Raw genomic sequence first — 11,015 nt, forward strand, 5'->3', positions numbered from 1 at the left:
TTCCGATCTGATATGTGATGGGAAAAGGGAATAGAGCGAGTGTGGTAAAAGGTAGGCTCGAACCTCTGATCGATCTGCATCAAATCTTTATGCCATGTGTCTTACCACTACACTACAGCCGCAGAAGAGAATATAGTGAATACAGCATATTTGTGTTTAATGTAAATAATATGGTATCTATCGTTAGGCTGCTTCAGTAAAAAAAAAAAAAAAACGAGAGGCCGTATTTATTTCCTTCCGACGCTCACGTAGAGAGCGTTTGTACTTTTTATAACTAACGTGCATACGTTATCCATATTCATAACGAACTGGGCTTTTGATATTTAAATGACATCCATGTAGGTTATTGTAGATTATTGTCAGTGAAGTTATGTTTGCAATACGTATAGTAATTATGTAGAAAACTAGCAAGTGATAGCTTGGATAGCTTGGTGACAATATTAATAATATTTATAAAATAAATATTAGTTGATAAGATTGATACTAAGTAATTTTATTTTGTTTGACATCTTATTGGCTGAGATAAGAAGACGAACCTCTATACTGGGCTTTCTTTCGATTTTCTTCCTTTCTCTTTTTCCGTCCCTGTGCACCCGCGGGGTTTAGACGCCTCATTTTTGATGAACGCGCAAGATGAGCACTTGCCTGACCTAACGCCTGAACTAATAATCAATAATCACCATCAATTCAATCCAATAATCAGGTTGATAAGTAATTAAACGTGTGGCTGAGGGGGCGCCCTATGATGATCATGTTTCATGAACATTATGTTGTATTTCGCTTGTTCCGATTATATGCTTAATGTGAAGTAATGGGCGGCACTAGAGCGCGCTCGCGCCCCTAACACAATTGTCGCCCTAGGCGACCGCCTAGCTCGCCTATAGCAAACGCCGGCCCTGATGCTATCTGCAGCACAAAAGGATTCAGACAGGATGCTTCAAACCCTGGATGGAGTGTGAGGCAGGTAATGTCTTCTGGGGGATTTAGGTTTTGGACAAGGGACCAATAGGCGTCGACCTCCCTAGAGCACACACTCTCCACTGCTGATGGCATAGCCTCACATCTACCACACAAGCACCTGTTAAACAAATGTGCTAAGATAAACTCACTCTCCTTCCCTGCTTGTAGCTCAAGTGGTTGGTGTAAGACCTTGTAAGAAACGACATGTAGACTACTTACTTCCTAAAACTTGGGTAAATATGCACTGTATTCTAATTCTATTCTAACATCTAATTGACAGCCTATACTATACACACACCCCCTGTATAGTATAGGCTGTCAATTAGATGCATTTATCTGCATGCCTTACAACCAGTATCCCTCCACGTGACAATAAAAGATCCTTGTTACAATGACTGTATTTACATGAACAGCATATTCCCGTCCTAGCCGAAAGACTAACTGATTTCATACACGTACTCCACAGTACATGTGAGCTCATTTACATTGTGTCCGTCGGAAATACTAAGGTGAGTAGTATAACAGCCGACTAAGCTAGGAATTTCAGCTGTCCGGTTATGTTGTTCAGAACATGCGGACACCTAGGTCTAAATGCAGTTACTGATTAAACATCAGATAGCAATTTCTACAAAACTTCACGATAAACTATGTTTTTGTAGAAATGCACAGAATTTCTATCCCTACCCAGACTAGCTGGTCACAGATGTAAGCTATAGCTTACATAGCTATAGCATCATACAACATTCATTTAAAATCTGGGATCTAAATTAATTATTTTAAGACACATGTTGCTGGCATAGATGGTGACAATCTACATGGATTCTTGAAAAACAACAAAGTCAACAGCAATATTGCTAAATATGATTTATTAAAGATACTGTAATATGATAAACATGGAGACAACGTTAGCCACAATAAGCTATACCCTGCGGTCACTCACCAAGACACCTGCCCAATTCTCCACCGATTCTCCTCACACCACAACTCTATCTCTCTCCTCTGTCCATTTACCCTTCCCCTTAACTCTCCCTGACCCCTCTCTCGCCTAGGCGGTTCGTAATTATACGGCAATGGCCCATCGTAAGAGTTGACAGTTATCCCAACTGCACCCTCTTCACTGTCTGACTCCATTACGAAGAGACGATGTTTACCGGCTGTTGCGTCACTTCCGATCAGAGCGTTTTTCACAACGGAAGTAATTTTACTCACAATTTATTTTAAAAAACTGTTTTAATGCACATTTATGATTAATTTCTTCACGCAAGTCGAGTTCCTATACTATTTATCTACACGTTCATTCACAGTTATCTTCAACTTGAAAGATGGGCTTTAAAGGTTCACGGTCTTGCTTTGGAAGCAGGCGGTGAGTAAAACTGCTTCAAATGTCTATGCTGTTCACTATCGTCGTGTAAGTAAACATGACAACACGATGTGTATGGTTAATTTATCAATGGAGCATGCGATCTATGGTGTGTGTTTAAATACATTTGTTTAGCTGACCAATATGTCAGTTTGTTTATTGTAAAACAACCCACACATAAACCTAGGCTAGTAGACATTCCTCACAAAGCATGCTTTTTCATTCAAATGCGCTAACGTTACACCATTGTTTTTTTTATACACTATCTGACGTGCAAAACCGCCTTTGCTTATTACTGCTAAGGTTTAGTCGCATACAATAGTCCATAAACCAAATCATGTCATCATATACCACGAGTAAACAAACGTAAATGTTGACAGGCCACTACTGGCCTACATACCACAGAGAGACGGACGTCCTGCTGCTGCTGTTTCTCCTGTTCAATTTATTTCATCCTCCGGATCTGATTCTGAATCATATATGTGTTAGTTGAATCTGATTGATAGCCATGATTTATTTAGGGTAACGGTTTCTTTTCCACGCATGATGATGTCAGCTTTCATAAGCTCTCGTGCAGTAGCTGCGCACGCTTGTGATTCTTTAGCTCCGCCCACACGATAGGCCTCCAGCCGCTCGTTTTTTTCCAGAAAGACTCGGTACAGCCTATCTTTCTTTTATAAATATAATAAAACTAAAGACTTTTCGGAGATATGAAGGATGCAATACTACTCTATAGGTACTCAAGATTGACGTGAAATTGACTGAAAAGTGTCCCCCCCCCCCTAACCTTTACAAAATGTGTACATTTTGCTTTAAAACATTTGCGTTCATTTCAGATGGCAAAAGAGGTGATTGAAAAATTTCCAGTAATCCCTGATGTATTCAACACTGATCCAAGTAGGGATAACATAAAAAAACTGAGAAGACAAATTGTAGAGGATATTCTTAATGGATCAGGTCATATAACATCAATAGAAATTTTTCATATATTTTTAAAAAAAATAATCAATTAATCATAAAAACATTCAATCAATCAATCAATCAATCAATCAATCAATCAATCAATCAATCAATCAATCAATCAATCAATCAATCAATCAATCAATCAATCAATCAATCAATCAATCAATCAATCAATCAATCAATTAATCAATCAATCAATCTGCTGTAGAATCCATGGAGGAGTGCTATTCGTACTGTGGATGTGAAGACTTGCCAAGATCCAAAACATCCAAGTCTGAAATCAACATTGATTGGGTGTGTACTAGCAATGCAACAATGCACATGTTTATTTTTTAATATTATATATTTCTGTTTATTTCTGAAGATACAATGTGAACAGTGCCCCAGATAGTACCATGTTTGTTGCCTTGGACTACCACCGAGCGTGCATTTGCGGTAGCAGGGCCACGACTCTGGAATACCCTGCCTTTAGAGATGAGGCTGGCCCCTACGCTGTCTGTTTTTAAGTCACTGTTAAAAACTTTTCTATTTTCTTTAGCGTACTGATTACCCTGATGTGTTTGACTGTAAAAGTTGTGCTTTTTATTTTTTACTCTGTTCTGGTTTTATTTTTATGTATGTATGCTATTCTTGACCTTCTGTAAAGCACTTTACAGTCAGCCTGGGGGCTGTGGGAAATGTGCTATATAAATAAAATTGAACTTGAACTTGAACTTGAACTACCACCAGACATGATACCTGGAAATGATGCCACATGGTTTTGTTCAATGTGTGAATAGTTAAACAGTGGAAAGAAATTCCATTTTAAAAACTGTAATGACTTACATTAAAGGTCCACTGAAATCAAAATGTAAGTTTTTTAGCTTTTAGTATGACTGTGTTAGCCTTGAAGTTATGAATAAGCTGGTATGTTCCAAAACTATCACAAAATTTGCACTTAAGAGATATAAGCATTCAAAATTTACAGTCTCCCACTTCCGTTAAAACGAATAGGCTTGTTTGAGATGCACCTTGCCTCGCCTGAAATAAAGGCGAGACTAGGCGGCTGCAGTGAGGGGAGGAGTAAAAAAAGTGCAGGCAAGCCGGACAGTTCTCTCCTCTCGAGTGGATCAGACACCTGCGAGATCAGTTGCGGATATCGCGGGATTCACATTCGTGCGCTCTGTTGCTGATAAACTGGATGTCATTTAAGTTCTGTTGCTTTTATATGAAAATAAATATTATGAACAAGACACCCAAAGTTTCTGTTATTTATTTCCATTCGAAAGGCCTGTTTATCAAGCATTTTTACTTTAATTACACACATGTTTTTATATATTTTTATTAATATGACAACAATCACATAACCAACAGAGAGATCGTACTCTCCGAGAGTTTGAGAATATTCACACATAATTTATACACCTAAAAACATTATATCAGAGTTTTAAAATCAAATATTTAAAAAAAAGAACCATACATCACGGTTGTTTAAACCAATGAGCATTAAGCTGTGTCATCAGCAAGTCGTTTCCCATCATGCTTTTGTTCAGCGCAGTCGGTGGAGAGCAACTGCGCTCGACTGCAGAATCCGAGGGTTTTTTTTTCAAGATGGCTCCTTGACTACACGCGTTTTGTTGAGCTCCGCAATCCTAACCACTTAAACTAACTTTCCTAAATTTGCAAAGTTAATCTTGAAAGTAAACTAATCTTAATTTTACACTGATTCGCCAAAACCTCAATGGGAGGCTCAGGAAAAAGGAAAAGAAATGGAAAGAAGGCTGAAAAACTCAGAAAGTCGGTACATGCCAATATGGCTAGTAAAACTAGCAGCGGATCGCAGGAGACTGACTCGTCTGTTAAAGCCTCTTCGAGCGGCTTGTTTACAAGCAGTTTTCACGATTATCTCAAACAGGACAAAGAGCCAGAAGAATTTATGCTGGCAGAGGAGGAATTTCCATCTCTCCCTGAAACTCCTTGTAAATCGCCAGTCCCCAAACAGCGCAGGGTTGTTGATAAAGATACAACGATCATCCTCTCACAGATCTCGGACCTTTCTCGGCTGGTACAGGACAGATCGGATGCACTAGAGAAGTTGGTGGAAAGAAATTCAAGAGGTATAAATGAAATGAAAGAAGAAGTAGGTGTCAACACAAAACAAATCACCGAGTTAAAGGAAATGATTGAGTTTATCTGCACCGACGTCAATTCTATGAAAACTCGACTGAAACAAGCCGAGAAGCATGCCGAGGAGCAAGAGAGACGTCTAACGTTGCTGGAGGGCTATTCCCGTAGATGGAGTTTAAGGATGCAAGGGCTTCCAGAGAAAAATGAAGAGGATGTCCGTCGTGAGATCATCAAAATATGCCAGTGCCTCCTGCCGCTTCATAAAGATAAAGTTCCTGACGTTGTGGACGTTGCACACCGTCTTGGTCGTAAAAAACCTGGTGGCAGCATTCCCAGAGGAATTATTTTTCAGTTCACATCACGATTCTTCTGGGATGCCGTGTGGCGTGCTGCGAAAGACGCAGATTTTCTGAAGAACAACCACCTGAGGATCACAGAGGACTTGTCCCCTGCCGATAGAGAAAGAAGGATGAAATTATGGCCCGCTGTAGAAAAAGCACGTAAGGAAAACAAGAGAGCTTAATTCGTTGGAGGCCGTGCTTTTGTAGAAGGTGTGGAGATTTCTCCACCCACTTGAACTGTGAGGTATGCCCGACCGTTATTGGAACTGAAAGACGATATGTTTACAGCCTCTCTTAGTACAATTGTACTTTATTCATTATTAAAGGTATTCTCATTTCCTTTTTTTTATTTTCCCCCTCTTTTTTAGGGTTTGAAGAAGATATTTGATTTTATTGGTAAATGTTTAAAGGAGGAAGTGAGATATATATATTTAAAAAAAAACAAAAAAAAAGGGAAAACAAAAAACTAATATTTGCATTTAAAGGGATTGCTGTTCTCATCCTGGTACACACTTGTTGCAACAGTTTAAGATTTGCTATAACTTTTTATAGGAATCTTCTGGGTTTGATTGTGTTTTTAGGTTTGTGTTTTCTGTAGTTTTTTTGTTTATGTCTTCATCTATAGTTTCTCTTAATTGTAGAGGGTTACGTAACATTGTTAAGAGGAAAGCAATTTTTTTGTATTTGAAGCACCTTAATACAGATTTTTGTTTCTTACAAGAATGCCATTCTGATATTCAAGATGTAAATTTTTGGAGGTTGCAATGGGGGGCTGATTTATGGTTATCCCATGGCACCACTCATTCTGCTGGAGTTTGCATATTGAAAAATCGATTTAAAGGAAAAATACTAAAATCTGACTGTGATACTTCTGGACACTACATTTTACTTGCCCTTGAAATTTTAAACGCAACCTGTATTATTATTAATGTTTATGGTTTCAATTTACAAAGAGAAAATAAGACCTTCTTTGACAATTTAGGTGATCGTGTAACTCGCATGTTAGCCATATATCCTAACTCTTCTCTGATCTTTGGAGGTGATTTCAATGTCGTCCTGGACAGTAGGTTAGATAGATGGCCTCCTCAGGATGGAAATTCAAGTCCTGATTATGTAATTACGTTTTTGGAGAAATTCTCTTTAATTAATACATGGAGAAAATCTCACCCATCACAACAATGCTTTACATGGAGCAATAATTCTTTATCTAGTCAGTCAAGGATTGATTTTTGGCTTACATCTAAGGATTTGGATAATATTGTTACTGATATAATACCATCCCCATTCTCGGACCACAAGGCTATTTCAATTAGTATTCCTTTTAGACCTTCCGCAAATCGGATTAAAAAGTCTGGGTACTGGAAATTAAATAATTCAGTACTTCAACATAATGGAATAATCACTGATGTGGAAAAAAATAATCCTAACTTACTGGAATAAAGCTAAAGTTGAAAAAAAATATTGTAGCAATTGGGAACTTTGTAAATTTGAAATAGGGATTTTCTTTAGGAAATATTGTAGTGAGTTGGCAAAAAAGAGGAAAATAGAAGAGGATAAAACTCTGTTCAAAATATCTAATTTCTTATCCAAACCAGTAGAAGATTTATCAGAACTCGATAAAGCAGAGTTTACTGTGCAGAAACTTAAACTAGAGGAAATTTACAAACAAAAGGCAGAAGGAGCTTTCATAAGATCTCGAAGGAAATGGCTTGAAGAGGGGGGAAAGAGCTCTGCTTACTTTTTTAGACTTGAGAGGCAACAAGCAAAAAATAATTATATTGAAAAATTGAGGATTAATGGTAATATTATGGAGGACCCTAAAATTATTGCAGATTTTTGCTCTGAGTTTTATAGTAATTTATATGCATCTAATTTTTGTCAACAATCTACATCTGAGTTTTTTGAGTCCCTACATAATATGAAGACGATTAGTAATGAAGAATTCAACTCATGTGAAGCCCCAATTAGTTTACAAGAAGTTACTGAGGCCATTAATTCTTTGAAAAATAATAAGTCCCCTGGAACAGACGGCTTAACTGCTGAATTTTATAAATCATTTAGCAAGAGTTTAGCTCCTTTCTTATTTGAAGTATTTACAGAGAGCATAGAAAGAGCCTCACTTCCTCCGACTTTGTGTCAAGGACTTATAACTTTAATCTCAAAACCAAATAAAGACCCCTTATTAATTGATAGTTGGCGGCCAATTACATTGTTAAATAACGATTATAAAATAATTGCTCTGATTTTATCAAAAAGACTAAAATGTGTTTTGTTTTGAATAACTTAATTGATGAATGCCAATCTGGCTTTCTGCAAAAAAGACATATTTTTAATAACATACGACTAGTTTTAGACATTTTAGATTATTCTGACTTTTTTCCCAATGATAATTTTATTCTCTTCTTAGATTATTATAAAGCCTTTGATTCCCTGGAGCATGAATTTCTGTTACAGACTCTTCGTAAGGTGGGATTGGGTGACTTCTTTTGTAGATCAATTAAAATGCTTTATACCAATTGCAATAGCTCTATCAAACTCAGCAGTGGGACCTCTCCTAGATTTTCTCTAAATCGGGGAGTCAGGCAAGGATGCCCAATATCCCCGTATCTGTTTCTAATAGCAACAGAACTTCTAAATTTGTATATCAGAGAAAGCTCTTTAAAAGGAATAACTGTTAATGGGACTGAAGTGATAATAAGTCAAATAGCAGACGATACTGTTTTATTTTTAAAAAACGCCTCTCAGGTTGCTGTAGCATTAGAGACTCTTGTGCCCTTTTCTAAAGCCTCAGGCCTTTGACTTAACATTAACAAATGTGAGCTACTTCCAGTTGGTAATTGCCTAGAATCTTTAATTTGTAATATCCCTGTAAAAGAGAGTGTTACTTACTTAGGAATTAAAATAATAAAAGACGATAAAATTAGATGCTCCTCCAATTTTCTTCCAATCATTGAGAAGACACGTAAGGTGCTTAATCATTGGTTACAGTGAGATCTATCACTCAAAGGCAGAACTCTGCTCACAAAAGCTGAAGGCATCTTTTGATTATCATATGCTGCTCAATCAATGTCTGTTGACAAACATACTTGTAAATTAATTGACAGCATGTTGATAAAATTTTTGTGGAAAAACAAAATCCACTATATTAAGAAATCCGTAATTCTGAATTCATATAATAAAGGTGGTCTGTATTTTATCGATTTTGGCTCTCTAAACGGTAACTTTAAAATTAATTGGCTAAGACATTATCTACAAAATCCTTCATCATATATTTGGAATATAATTCCTCGGTTTATTTTCTCAAAGTTGGGTGGGTTAGAATTTCTTTTAATGTGTAATTATAAAATAGAAAAAATTCCAATTAAACTTTCTAAATTTTACCAGCAATAAAATTTACAATATATTTAACAATATATTTAACAATATAGACTGGTCTCAAGTTTGGTCACTACCTCAAAAGTTTCTCCTCACTAATAAAGTAAAGGAAATATCATTTAAATTAATTCATAGGGTTTACCCTACAAAAGAATTCATACAAAAATTTAAAATTGATATGGATTTAAAATGCTCTTTTTGTGAAGGCTACACAGAAACAATTTCTCATTTGTTTTGGTCTTGTCAATATACTCAGGATTTTTGGAATAATGTGAAGGCCTTCATTGTTGATAACCTTTTAAAAACATTTTCTTTATCTTATAAACAGGTGATTTTTGGTTATTATATTAAAGAACACTCTTTAAAGGATGTAAACTTTATTATACATTTTATTTTATTTTTATGTAAATTTCACATTCATAGATGCAAGTTTACAAAAGGTAAACCTCTTTTCATAGTCTTTGAAAAAGAAATTAAAATGTATATAGATGTGATGTCAAAATCTAAAAATAGTAAAGCAGTTAAAACAATTAATATATGCTCCTCCTTGAACATTTTCACAGAAAGGGAAAGTATTTAGTGGTGCTTACATGCAGAATATATTCTCAATCTTATCATTGAATTATAATACAAATGCAATGATATGTATAATTTATATGTAAACTAATGATTATGAACCCTCTCTTTTTTTTAAATTTTGTTTATATGTTTTTTGTTCTTTTATGTTGAGGCATGTGAAATGTGTCTTGTTATACAATGATATGGACCTTTGTACATGCTTTTTGTTGACAATAAAGCATAAAAAAAAAAAAAAGACTGCAGAATCCGACACATCCGCCTCGCCATCGCGAGAGATTTTTGACATACGTCAGCATGACATCAGAGCAAGGCGGACCGCCCTTGGACACATTTCTAACCGGCATGCATCTCGCGCTGATCACCTGTGATAGGTTCTCCGCAAGGGGGTAATCTAGCACTCGGAAAGCGTTCCACCCCTAGGGGCTGCCATTGCTAACCAAGCCATCACCTGCTGTTAGCATCCCATTGACTCCCATTCATTTTTGAGTCACTTTGACAGTGAATAACTTTACATCTGAGGCGTTTAAAGACTCTTGTTTATTTCTTTGTGTGTAGAAACACGGCAATGCATAAAAGGCTCCATTACCTTGTATCTTACACTATCGCCCCGCAGAAGCTGTTTTTGTAAAAATAGGCTAACTATTGCATCATAACCAACGCGACTCTGTCGCACAGTTGAGAAATTACCGTATAGACCTGAGGAGACACTCGCAGGCAATATTTTACTGTCTATGAGACAGTCGGGGGGACGTGGAGACATAAAGTCTGATAAAGTCAAGGGAGAAGAATGGGGAGAAGCCAATACTGAGCCAAAAGCAACGGGAGAAAATATTTAAACAACAGGATACAGATTTCACTTTCCACAACTACTAGAAGACATACAGCTGTCCGACAGGAGGCTCACGTCACATCTACGTGACGTCAGTCTGAGCCTGCGCAGTTCGCTCAGCCATCAGGAAGTGAGTGCTCCTATACTGACATCACTTAACGCCGTAGAAGGCAATGGGATAGCTCGGTCCATTTCTTTTACTGTCTATGGTTCTGCGCAGATTTTGCTCATCTCAAACAAGCCTCTCGATGTGGTGATAGACAGGGCGGGGGTGGAGACTTGATCTGCTCGGATTTTATTTTCAATTCCACATTGAATTTTGCTACATTCATTGCGGGACATACAATGAAAATGCAATCGCAAGTATCTTAACTGGGAGTGTAATGAAATTAAGAGAAATAACATTTAAATGATCATTTGCTACAATTTTTGCTTGAATATTTTAAACAAAATTAATAATTTCTGTAATACATTTTCATTGTAATTTTGCAACTTATATTAA

The 11,015-nt window shown here is 36.7% G+C and overlaps 1 protein-coding gene across 2 annotated transcripts in view; it reads right to left on the reverse strand.

Moving 5' to 3' along the window:
* Positions 1-11,015, reverse strand: part of qrfp (pyroglutamylated RFamide peptide) — a 97,752-nt gene that overhangs the window by 83,277 nt on the left and 3,460 nt on the right. The gene's annotated exons all lie outside the window — the stretch shown is intronic.

The sequence above is a fragment of the Pseudorasbora parva genome, chromosome 19, assembly GCF_024679245.1.
Source record: "Pseudorasbora parva isolate DD20220531a chromosome 19, ASM2467924v1, whole genome shotgun sequence".
Lineage (NCBI taxonomy): Eukaryota > Metazoa > Chordata > Actinopteri > Cypriniformes > Gobionidae > Pseudorasbora > Pseudorasbora parva.